The following is an 11,740-nucleotide window of genomic DNA, read 5'->3' as shown; positions in this document are numbered from 1 at the left end:
GTGTGTGTGTGTGTGTGTGTGTGTGTGTGTGTGTGTGTGTGTGTGTGTGTGTGTGTGTGTGCTCATGTACATTCAGTGTGAGGGTTTGTGGTTCTTAGGCCTTTATTGTAATGGTTGAGAAAAACGAGGGAGAGAGAGAGGAGGGGGTACCAGCACTTTCACTTCCCCAATTTGGCATCTGCAACTGTCCATTACTGGCAGCTTCCCATCTCAGAGCGGCCGAACAGCTCTCCAACCTCAATAAAGCCAGAAGCAAAGAGATGTTTTACCAAACGCAGCAATAAACCAACTGTCATTCTTTCATCACGCTCAGTAACAGAAATTAAGTGAATTAAATCCCAGTTGAATAAAATTAATTCATATTGTAATACAGCAGAATGACTCTTTGGTTTACGCAAACATCATTTTTAATCTCCAAGACTATTATTATTTGCTTAAAACATAAATATAAAAAGTAAATAATTGTGCTGAATAGAAACAAGACGTTTTTTCTTTCAGTTCAAGAAGTGGTAGGCTCATGATAAGACTGAACTGTACAGCCCATGTTTGATAAAAAAAGAAAGTAACACCTAATTGAAAACAATTAATCAAACTAATAAAATCACAGAACTTTCCGTGTTTAATTATAGTAAATCATGATTAAATCACACCTGATATGATTTACTGTATATTTATGTATTGTTTTAACTTAAACGGGACACATACAGCTTATTTTGATAAATGCACCCTTTCAGGCCTAAACTGCAAATCTATCAGACATTTCTTTATAATTTAATAACAGTTATTAACATTAATTATAAAACATGGCCATTCTTAACTTTTAATTTAAACAAGCTTTAATCATTAAATAGTAAAATACATGTCCTATTTAGTGCCTTCATTTATTTTAAAAAAGATAAATGATTCTTCTTTCTCATAAACTTTATGAATTGTAATTATGAACAGGTTTGACATCTCTCTGAATCAGTGAAAAGGAATCAGAGAGGTGAAAAGCATCACTAAAACAGTCCACTTCATCTTGTACAACAACTTTGTATGTTCTTGATCAGATGTATTCACTTATCATTGCTTTCAGCCAGTCCATATCGGTTACTTGGGCTACTGTGATGGAACTGCGCTATTTGTTTTGGCCATGTGGACTGTAGTTTGTAGTCTCTCCAAGATGTCTGGGGTGGGGGTTGTGTGTTTTAGCTGGTGGCTGCTGTGTGTGTGTTGTGTGGGTGTGTGAAAAGATCTGCCACGGTCCAGCTGCTCAGCGCTCGACCAAGCTAGAGCCACCACACGGCCGTCCTCTTGGCTGACTCGCCGGGAAGTGCTCCACAAATCAGATGTGAATCTGGCCGCGTACCCTGTTGTTTACAGGCCATTGAAATGTTATTTGCTACAATTCCAGTAGTGTTCTGTCCCGAGGAAAATTAGCTTCTCAGGAAGCTCGTTAAACAAAGCTCGACCACATTCAAAACACTGCCTCATCCACAACAGACGTTTGTTTGTCCTATCAGTTTTGCACAGTTGTGCTAAACTAGCTGGTAAGAATAGACTTTTTAAAAGAGCAGCTGTCCATTTGAGGATCTTTCCTGTGGGGGATTTTGTGCGGTGCATTGTAGAAGAAGATCTTATAAGATAATTTAATACAGATTGTGTTGTACTTTGTTGAACTCTCTTTGTGTCAAGTAAAAGTAAGGCAGTTACTTGACTTTCTCTATATGCTTTACTGGCATTGTTGCATTGATTAGGGGCATTGTTACTTGAATTGTTCCATAGGGAGAGCTATTATTTCTTGCATTAATAGGTATGATTTTTTAAATGTGAAGTTTTGACATCACCAGGTAGACTTATGTGGGAGGACATGTAATTTGTATTTAGGTGAAGGCGATGGATCTATATCTATCTATCTATCTATCTATCTATCTATCTATCTATCTATCTATCAGTCTATCTGTCTGTCTGTCTGTCTGTCTGTCTATCTTCAATGTTTTATGTTTTAAGTCACATGCCTGATTAAATAAATGTTGATAATTGCATTTTATTTTTATTATTAAGTAAATATTTGGTTGTTCCCCCCAACCAGGGGGCAAAATACTTTTTAAAGCAGTAACCTCCACACTGAATTTGATTCTTTTTCTGTTAAATTCATGTGATAGAAAAGCCCTTAATACCACAAATTGTCTAATGATTTTCTTTCATGCCCCCTTGGACAGTTTTCCAATGTTAATTACAACCGGAAACATCACAACTTTCCCCGACCTGTCTTGAGAGCACTCCATTAATGTTGCACATCTCGTAAGTGCTCGTACATCTTCAAATCAGAAGTTAGGACCAAAGAAGCAGGAAATAAAGAAAAAGAAAACATTGTACTGAATATTACTAGAGCTGAGGTCATTAATGAGCATTGCTCTTGCTGCCATAGCAACCATTAGCGCAGTAATGTCACTAATAGCATTGGAGACAGAGCATGGGATTGATGTGAAAATTATTGTCAGATTCAATTAGGATCCTTCCTAAGTACCCAGCAGGTCCTGTCCGTAGCCATCATTGGTTATACCCTTAATTAAGGGTGAAAAAATGTGTGAAAATGCTTCCAGAGTCTTAAAGGGATAGTTCACTCAAAAATGAAAATGTTGTCATTAATTACTCACCCTCATGTCATTCCAAACCCATAAAAACTTCTTTCATCTTCGGAACACAAATGAAGACGTTTTTGATTAAATCCGAGAGCTTTCTGTCCCTCCATAGACAGGAATGTAAATGAAAAGTTCACAGACCCAGAAACAGTAGTAAGGTCATCGTTAAAATAGTCCATGTGACATCAGTAGTTCAACTGTAATTTTACGAAGTTATGAGAATACTTTTTGTGCGGAAAGAAAACAAAAAATAACGTCTTTATTCAAATTCTTCTCTTCCACATCACCATCGTCAGCCATTATCAAGAGTACCACAACACATGAAGGAATGTTGAATAAAGTATTTTTTTGCGCACAAAAAGTTTTCTCGTAGCTTCATAAAATTACGGTTGAACCACTGATGTCACATGGACTATTTCAACAATGTCCTAGCTACCTTTCTGGGTCTATGAACATTTCAGTTACATTGTTGTCTATGCAGGGTCAGAAAACTCTGGGATTTAATCAAAAATATCTTAATTTGTGTTCTGAAGATGAACGAAGGTCTTACGGTTTGGAACGACATGAGGGTGAGTAATTAATGACGGAATTTTCATTTTTGGGTGAACTATCCCTTTAAGTTATTTCGCAGTAATATCAGTAACTGAAGAGTTGGGTTTATATAGCATGCGAATGGTAAGTTGATATCAACTGGAAATCAAACGCTGCTCTCTGCATAGGTGGTTGGTGTGGCAGCAAGTGAAACTATAAAGATTTTACTGGATTGGGTGGTGGCATCAGATTGGTGATTCATGTTTGGTTAACATGTTTGGACACTATGGAATGTGGGCGGCTGCAGGGCTGCCACATAAAAGCAGACAACTACTGTAGAAAGTGGCATAGCTGTGGCCAGACATTGACGGTACTGCCAACTTGTGTCAGACCCTCACACTACCCCAAACTTTGCAGACTAGCTTACGACAATATACTTCATTTTACGATAAGTAGTTTATGTGGCCAGGTTACTACAATTCAATGGTCACTCCATTCAACAAAATCCTGCTTGCGGCCTCATATCAGATTTTTGGCAAAAATGAAAAGTCTCCGAGTCTTTACTACAGCAGTGCAGGGTTTCAAACCTTTTTACCTAGCTTTGTGGTCACAGCGTGTTCAAGACCCATTATAAAACCACCTTGGATGTTTCGTTAAACGCATGTTAAAGGAATGTTACACCGTCTAATCTGACAGCCAGCAAGCCCTTTGTATAGCGTGGATTTAAAACATCTCTAGGTTACGTATGTAACCATGGTTCCCCGAGGGAACGAGACGCTGCGTCGAAGTCGCTTTGGGAACGCCCTTGCGTGACCGCGTTCTGAAGCACGTGTCAAATCAGTCCAATGGAGTAGCGAGACGTCACGAGCGGGGTGACAGCCCTGAAGCACCGAGGGTGGCAGGGGTATCAATAAACCTCCGTGAGGGCACTGAGGAGGATTGGGCACTGTATATTGAGGTGTTATCGTTTCCTCCCCAGGTGGCTGCCCTCAGGGACCTGACAATGGTAGGACCATTTAGCCGAGGTCCTCTTAGACAAAATAATCTTTTTGTGGAGGGGTGCGGGTTGCAATGCTCTGTTTTTGAGACTGGCGATAGCTCCGCTCCCAAACAAACGACACACAAATCGTGTGTATCCCCCGCCGCCAGATATCCTGGGCAGGGAGGAACACAGCGTTTGTAATGCCGTTCGCTCGCCATAGACTTTTTCATGATTGTTTTTTATATATGCTTGTGCGGACAGACAACAGTAAATAGACAGACACATACACAGAGCACTACTGAAGAGCAGAAGCTGGTTTGCGCTCTGCCGGATGCGCTTTTATACTTTCTGGTGCTTACGTCACCCCACTCGTGACGTCTCGCTACTCCATTGGACTGATTTGACACGTGCTTCAAAACGCGGTCACGCAAGGGCGTTCCCAAAGCAACTTCGACGCAGCTCGAGTTCCTGAAGGGGAACTGTGATAAGGGCTTGAGTTGAGGTCCTCACCTCGGCACAGTAATTAGACGTGCCTTATTATGTGTTCTCGCTCCCTGTCCGAGAGGTCGGAAATGACATATTTTGTTCATTTGCAACCAATTTTCCTCCTCAGCCAAATTAATCACATTGTTTGACAGACCCCTGACATTTTGTTTCCTCGGTTAATGAGCCAAGACCTTAGACCTCTGAGTTTTTACTGAGGCCAATATGAAGAAGACTCATTTCTGTTGATTTGACGTTCCACGCAAGCTAGTCTTTATGTAATCGAATAGTATATCAAGTATGATGGGCAATGATTCATCTGCATGCAGTTCATTCTGTAAGAGTCTGAACATTCATCACTCTCACAGTATATCTACAGACGTGTATGACTGAGCAAACATAAATAGCATTTAGGGGAACATTCTGTGTCCAGAACGACTTGTGCCAAATCATGTCTTGTGCGCTTCTCTTTGGAACCAGATTCTGGCCATGTGCCTCCATCTTCACAAAGGACATGGAGGAACCCAGAAGTATGAAGACCATGTCTGGGTGGAGTGCCTCTCCCCTGGGTTTCTATGGTCTGGGAACCAGTAAGTCGTGGATTTTCCTCTGGGACTTACTGGTTTTCAGACTGGGTGCAGTCTTGTGGTTGTTGAGAAGCTAGTTGTTCTAGTTGTCTAATGATCCTTATGTATTTGCACAAGACAATAAGACTGAGTTTGTGTGCTTGTGTGTTTGTAGTAATTTGAGGACCTTTGTGACTGCATGTAGTTTTCAATAATGGTTTCTTTAATAGTACTGTACAAGTTCTTAAAAAAACTTTGTTATGTGTATATGCAAGCTGTAATTTAATTCTAATATATTGGGGATGCTGACAAAAAGAGAGTGTCATGTTGGTAAGTTAGAAGAAACTGGGACAACCTCACTGGAAAACATAGTACATTAAGTATGCTTATAGTACACAGAGATTTTCATATGTATGCACATAAATTGATAATTAATGTTTGTATATTGTTGATTATTTCTAAATTACAGTGACCCAGTAGTGCACAACACAACGAAATCTCCGCAACTTGTTTCCATTGTGTTGTGCTAATTTCGTTGTGTTGTGGCGTACTTCCTTTGTGTTGTGACTTATTTTCATTGGGTTGCGGTTTGTTTCTGTTGTGTTGCGACTTGTTTCCATTGTGTTGCGACTTGTTTCCGTTATGTTACTACTTTTTTCTGTTGTGTTGTGCTAATTTCATTGCATTGCGGCTTGTTTCCTTTGTGTTGTGCTAATTTATGAGGGTGAGGACGTGGCTGCCCTCAGGGACCTGTTGTTTCCGTTATGTTACTACTTTTTTCTGTTGTGTTGTGCTAATTTCATTGCATTGCGGCTTGTTTCCTTTGTGTTGTGCTAATTTTGTTGTGTTGCGACTTGTTTCTGTTGTGTTATGACTTGTTTCCATTGTGGTGCGACTGGTTTCCATTGTGTTGCGACTTGTTTCTGCTGTGTTAGGACTTGTTTTCGTTGTGCAAATTTTGTTGCGTTGCGGCTTGTTTCCATTGTGTTGCGGCTTGTTTCCTTTGTGTTGTGCTAATTTCATTGCATTACGACTTGCTTCCATTGTGTTGTGCTAATTTTGTTGTGTTGCGGCTTGTTTTCGTTGTGTTGTGGATATTTCATTGTGTTGTGTACTACTGGGCCACCGTATTAAATGAATAATCCAGGTTCACTACAAGTTAAGCAAAATTAACACTATTTGTGGCACATTGTTGATTACTGTATACAATAACTTTGAATTGTCCCTTATTTTCTTAACTTACATTATAAGTGCCTCATTGTACCTTTTATTTATTTTTGTTGATTTGAAAAAGGACAAGGTGAATTTTTTGTATCACATTTTTTATAATATAAATTTATAAAGGTTTTTTTATATACATTTTAGATGCTGTCCATATTTCAAACATACAGTACAGAAATGTATTTGTAAATGTTACAAACGTACACTAAAAAGATCAGGCTGACTTGAGACAATATTCTGCCACTGATTCAAGTATGCAGTATATTTAAGCACATTGAAGGAGGTACGGCAAGGGTTTATTCGACTCATGTTAAAACAGCACATTATGTGTGAGGGCTGGACCACCAAATGGTGCATATCAAATTACCTCAATTACTCCAGACTGCCATCCACAACACACAACATGCTGCACTTTGCACGAAAGCATCTCATTTGAAGTGCACGCTTGCAAATTATTCCAGAGCCAAAACCAAAATTATATGAACTGCAACAAATCTACGGGTTTTGTGTGGATGGTAAATTCCTTCAATTCTTGTGGGCACTTCTGAAGGTTTCATTTTTATAAAAAGCATTTGTGGCAGCTGAGCAGGACGGGTGCATTGTAATTGGCTGCATATAAAGAGATTGAAGTAATCTTCGTCTTGGTGGTCACAAGAAATGTCCTGCAGACACTGAAGACATTTTTTGTCATTGTTTGGACACTAAAGCAAATAATTTTTTCTTTTGAATTCTACTGGGCCCCTTTACAGATGCAGTTTGCAAAGAGCAGCCATTTGGTTCGCCATGATCCTTTTATAGAACAATAAACATAAATCAAATACACATGGCAGTTACTGTACCAATAGAAATATATATTACAGCTGTCACAGTTGTCATTCATTTCGATGGACAGCAGGAGCTCATTAGAGTTTAGCCCGTCTAATATTATTATGGATAAATAAAGATGTCTACCTATACCTGTTATTATCCCATTATGCAACCTGACCCTGTCCTGCAGTCTTCAGAACATTTAGACCTCAACTGTTTGTTCTGGGTCGTATTTATAACTTTCTCCCTTGTGACTAATAGTATGTCCTAAGCAGACAGCATATGTCAGTGAGAAGCTGAGAGATGCCCGGGCCAAAAATGGCCGCTAGCCTCTCCTTTCGCTTTAACACTATTTACAGAGGCAGTACACACGAGCCCCGAGTTTTAGCTGCTACTGTATATAGAAAGTGTTCCCAGAAGCTGGCTGCAATTTCTGTTGATGCCCAGTGGAACCAGTTCAGGCTGCTCTCGCCCAACTCTGTGCCACACACACCCTTCTCACCCCTTTTACACAAATGCTCAGTTCTAGACCTCCTACTGAAACTGAGTGCCATTCTGTCCAATTGCAGTCACATTTGGCCTTCTTCAAAGGCGAAATAACACAAAGGCACAAATGATGAACTGTAGCTTTTTTGTTCGTTTATTTGTTTTGAGACTGTTCCTTAGCTTACTTTGGTTAGCTAGGAAGTAAGTTATATTTTCATGTATTTATTTATTTTATTCTATAACACCTTTGTAATTGTTATACTAATTTTATTTTTAATTTAATTTAATTTAATTTAATGTTTTTATTCTAAATAAAAAATGTACATAAACTCCTTTCAGAATAGTCTTCACTTTCAATTACACAATGCAAGTGCTACTTTGTATGCAGTGTTTAGTATTTTTTATATAGCCTACTATTATAGTTTTTTTCAATATTACTATTTAGTGTTTCTTTTCTTTTTCAGTTCTAGTTTTACCTTTATTTTATTTCAGTTTGTATTTATTTACAGTTACATATTTTTGTTTTATTTTATTTTAGCTTCATTTAAAATAACAAAATGTTTTTGATAGTTTTGGTTTTAGTTTTAGCTAAAGATAATAACCCTGTTTATTTGTTGTTGTAATATACACTCAGTGTAGCGCCCTCTACAGTAGATAAATACTGGAAGCTTGACTGATGAATAATGAAGAACGTGTTGGAAAAGTGCAGTTGTGCTTAAGCCACAGGCTTGGTAACCTTGGTTTCACATACTACTCATTCAAAATATCGTGCTATTTGGATCATCGTGGAGCATTACAGAGTGCTTAGGGTGTAATAATTTTAAATGACCAAATCCAGGGATTTCATCTACATAACAAAGGAAACTGGTTACCACATTTGCTTCCTTGGAAACAAATGGATAAACACACTTGTAGATGAAGAGATTACCACCTCATAATGCAAGTATATATATATTTTTTTACCTTTGTCAGAATATCCGTTCTATCATTTTAGACCAAGTGGCAAACAAAGTACTTCTGCCAAATAACTGTTAGTCAGTCTGCCCTGTAGCCGACAGCGATCCTGTCCTCATTCTGCATGTCAGCCTAACATACGGAATAGTCGTTCTCTGTGAGATACCGTCTCGGACCACCAGTGCCGGGCTTTCCCTGCAAGCTGTGCTCTGTTTCTCTGCCAGCAGAAGAAGTCAGAGACCTTCTCTCAACCCCAGGGAACCGGACATTGAACAAAAACCAGCACTCTAGACCCAGACAGCAACATAAAACTGAAGGACATTAAAAGTCCATTTCCACCAACTTTAATAAGACAGATTTTTATTCACCCAAATGATCTTAGTCTGGATCAAAAAAGTAAAAGAAGTTGGCCCTGTCCAACTTTCAAAAGACAAAGAAAGAGACGATTAAGTCTGTCGCCGTGTCTTATGGTTAAGCTTTACTGAAAGTATAAATCGTACAGTAAATGTCCTATTCCATTAGTAGTACTTATAGTCACGAATGTTCATTATAGAGGATGTTTAAGTGTGTTGATTTTTCATTTGCGAGCTCCTTGCACAAAATGAAATTGGTAATTTATAAGAAAGCGAGGGGAAATGAGAATGGTTTTGTGTACACATCCCTCTGGCAAAGCATTCCATAAACTGAGGGGTAATCACAATAATTGTCTGGTGACAGAATATGCTGATTATATGATTATTTATGCATGTAATTGGCATTATTGTTATTTTTAGCTGGAAGTTAATTGCTAATGTAGATCCTGTAATTGGATCAGCATATTGCAACATTGCAATTCTATTAGCTTTTAATAACTGCCACAAAGTGGGAACACTTGGAGTGCGTGGAAGGTGTTTTTTAGAGGCTAAGTATCTGTCTCTGTGGTACAGGAGAAAAATTATAATACTTAAAAGAGTTTAATTAGAAATTATTACAGAATGTTTTGCCAATGGAACCAGGGATATTTTGCACAATATTCAAGGAATCATGTTGTTTTCTTAAGCGCAAATATCCACATATTGTGTTGGAATCCTTTTAACATACTGTATATTATTACGCTGAATTTAATATTAAATGTGTCTGAAAGAAGCACTTAATGAGGCATTTAACTGTTTTCAACACCAAGAAACCTAGAGAGATGCTTACATAAGCTTCCCAACAGTCAACACATTATCTCAAATGTGACAGCCGTATTGTCTTGTTAACAGGGCAAGAGACAGAGAAAGCTGGTTGTATTACCTCAATCTTTCACAATCAGATCAGAGCGAGTAAAAAGGACGGTGACATCTCGGTCAAAAGATAAGAGCATGGATTGAACTCTGTAATGCATCATTTGACAGAGGAAAGCTTTGTTATCAAATGGAGGCAATGGAGCGTAAGTCTCTCTGTCACACAGGGGATGGGTCCAGTCTCGCCGCTGATATGAAAGGCTCATTACAGGGCTCTTATCGTTCTGGCATGAGGCTAATTGACAGCGTCTGCTAGTCAGCAGTGATTGTCTCCACCTTCTGCTGTGGGATATGTGTCTTTATCAGTCATCTGATCCTTGACTAGCAGACTGCAAGGAGAAAGGGACAGTCGAGAGCGTGTGGTCTTTCCTCAACTTGTATCTGTCTCTCACTATCCATCGCTCTCTCTTGCTATGTTACGTCTGACAAGAGCTCTCCTGGGATGCTGCCTGTCCAAAAGGCTTAGAAAATATAAAGGAATACCTGTGGACATGAATCTGTGGAATATCTGCAGACTGCTGCTGAGGTGTTATAGCATGTGTAGACAGTCATGTCCAAAACTCTGAGAGCACTTTTTTTTTTTTTGTTATTATTTATATATAAGTTTTAATATGTTGATAAATTTATAAAAAAGAGAAGAGTTATGGTGTAAAATAAGAAAGAAATTCCCCAGGTTAAAAATAAGTACTCTAAGTGTATTAAAAATGTACTTGGACTTCTTTGGTAATAAATATATGCTTACTAACATACTAAACAGACTATTTTACTCTTACCTAGAACTTAACATAAAATGATTCAGCTTTTAGTGGGCTTAAAGTATGTATCTTATTTAATGTATGTCCATATGTAGACCTACTGCAATATATTTTAAATATTTATGTAATAAACGTGCTTCAGCCTGATTTTCAGTAAGATATCTTGAAAAACATTTTAACAATTGAATATATCTTTTAACGTATATCAATTCACTTACATATAAAATATGCAAGAGCATTCTTACATTGTACCAATTTATAATGTTTTAGAAACAGAATTTTGTCACCTATGCCTTAGTAATAAGCATACTTAAAATGTTGTTGGGTTTTACTTGTTTACTTGTTTGTACTCGTAAAAGAATACTTAAAAGGCTTTTTTGTAATACCATTTTTACTTAGTTTTTAAATACATAACAATGCATTCATTTTAATAGGCTACTATTTAAAGCTGTAGTCCGTAAGTTTTGCCTCTTTGTCGGCATCTCTGTTTGAAAACCTGGAATTGCAGCTGTGTGCGGAATTATCTAGCTTGCGTGTGTTGTGAGTGGGTGCGGATGAATCTAATGTTCTGAAGAGTATGTGTGGCAGTCAGTCACCGCACCGGTGTGGATATTTACTGTACTTCGCAATCACAGATTCTAGCCTACGTCTTGGAATATGACCCAAATAAGAATTTTCACCGTATATTGCCATCTGAACAAGTAAGTAACAAGTCTGCCACATTTGTTCTGACCAACTGAGGAAAAAAGCATTACCATAAATCTCACTAGCAATGGTGATTAAATCTAAAGATCGGTTAGCTCATATCACATCAAACCGTTCAAATTATTATTATTGTTATACTTTATTCTCAAATGATTAATGTTAACAACATCAGCATTGGTGACTATGAGTAGTGTGTATTACCGATTTCAATTTCTGCACAGTCTAATCTAATTGTCATACTCTTCGAATTTCATATTAAAGGGGTCATATGATGCTTTTTTAAAGATCATTATTTTGTGTATTTGGTGTAACAGAATATGTTGACATGCTTTAATGTTCAAAAAACACATTATTTTTCAAA

This window comes from Sinocyclocheilus anshuiensis, unplaced genomic scaffold, assembly GCF_001515605.1.
Source record: "Sinocyclocheilus anshuiensis isolate Anshui unplaced genomic scaffold, SAMN03320099.WGS_v1.1 scaffold1895, whole genome shotgun sequence".
Lineage (NCBI taxonomy): Eukaryota > Metazoa > Chordata > Actinopteri > Cypriniformes > Cyprinidae > Sinocyclocheilus > Sinocyclocheilus anshuiensis.
This window is presented reverse-complemented; position numbering follows the sequence as displayed.